Source organism: Haplochromis burtoni, unplaced genomic scaffold, assembly GCF_018398535.1.
Source record: "Haplochromis burtoni strain Fernald_Lab_line unplaced genomic scaffold, NCSU_Asbu1 Contig_42, whole genome shotgun sequence".
NCBI classification, from domain to species: domain Eukaryota; kingdom Metazoa; phylum Chordata; class Actinopteri; order Cichliformes; family Cichlidae; genus Haplochromis; species Haplochromis burtoni.
In genome coordinates, this window is record NW_024582403.1 from 757,396 (window position 1) to 759,311 (window position 1,916).

Genomic DNA, 1,916 nt, shown 5'->3' on the forward strand with positions numbered 1-1,916 from the left:
AGGTAAGCATGCGAACACACAGACAGATGCAGACATCAGTACAGATCGGTTCAAAGCATTTATAGTGCCGACCTGATTTTAACGCAACGCTATATGGGCTAAACTGGTTTATGAGGGTGCACTAGCCCAAAAGGACCAAGTCACATCACAGTACCAGGTCCAGCAGGTCCATCAGTGACATTCATAGAGGCATAATCTGTTAGTGTACAACAACTGATATTATCTGGGATACACAGAGAGCCTACTCATCTCATGTTAGAGCCTTAACTGAATGTCTTCTAACACAGAAAATCACAAGAAAGAAATACTTTTGCCAATTTGAAATGCTGGACTGGTGAAACCCTGGACAACCCAGTTTCTCTATGGATATCAAACGCATGCGTAGGAGTGTGTTCTGACTGACCTTTGCCTTTGAGTCAGCGCCTTCAGACTGATGCAAAAAGTCACATGATGAGATACAACAATGACACTATGATCTCAGCTTCCAAAGCCCTAAATAGCAGCAACAGATGATTTATACACTGTTTATATGTGTGGTAATCATTTCTAGCAGAGCGAGATCAGGCTCATGTTTATCATGGGATAAACATGGTCCTCTCATGGTCTATAATGGAAAATAACCAGTACTACAACCTAACACTACACAATGAGACAAAAACCTGTCATAGAGTTAGCAACCAAAACTTAGTGCAGCCAACTTAACTATGGTACCTAATGACAGTTAAAATATCGACAAATTAGCAGTGGCAGCATTTTTACACGACGCCTGAACTAAAAATGTCCAGTGGCTGAATACACTGAATACACTTACATTCAAATAAGATCACCTATTAGTTAGGTAACAACACGCCGTAAAGGTGAGGGAAACTCGAGTTTCATGCTAACACGTCTCAATTTAGACTGTAGAAAAGGACCGCCCCCCACATCCCTCACACCCCAACACTTCGGTTCCACCTTAAAAGCTCAGCTCTGACTGGGGCCTCTCTCCGCGTTCTGATTGGAGGGAGGGTCTCCCTGTTTTAACCAATTGCCTTCAGGGAACCCCACGTTGGGTCCTGATGTCATGAGGAGAGCGGGCCAATCGTGGTGCAGCTTGGCCATTGAATGGGTGTGGGCGGTGGTGGCGGCGGTGGTGGCGGGGAGGGGGGTAGCCGACGAGTCTGTGGGGATTGTGGGCATTGAAGTTCCAATTATTCTGCGCGCGCGCACAAACACACACGCACCCTGTCAGTCACGCTACATAAATGCTCAGTAAATTCTGCCGTTAATTTCAATCCCGCTATTTCTACTGCACACACACACGGTCTCTCACACAGGATACTGTACACACAAACACCTCACATGCAGTTAAGTCCAGCACGAAATTAAAGCCTTTTTTTCTTGCTCCTTTATTCCACTTCAAACACTTAAAAATTAAAATAAGTAAACATTCATGTGGAACTACCCTAACCTATACACATAAAACGAGTCGGATATGACAAACAACCTGCAGCGTCTGGCTTTCATGCCCGATGTGTTTTCCCAGCTCTTTCTGTCTTGCTTTTTGCGTAAAATAATTTCTATATCTTTAAAGATGCAACTCGCACACACATAGTGTATAAACTCACACACACACATGATTTTCTAGTTCCGTAGTTACTGCTGTTTGTGGCACTTTCTATACGTCGTTGTATGCAGTGCATGCGTGCAGACACACACACACACACACACACACACACACACACACTGAGCTCTTGCGTGCACCTCCAGAGCGATACTGTGCAAATTTGGTGTGTCTCAACAAAACACGCTCCGGCATGATGACTCCCTTCACGGACCACATTTTACAACTCTGCACTGCAGGGTAAAAATAAAAAGCTGCTGAGTGCCATTGTACTCACTGTCTTGTCTTTAGGTGTGTGGAAGGCTGCATAAAG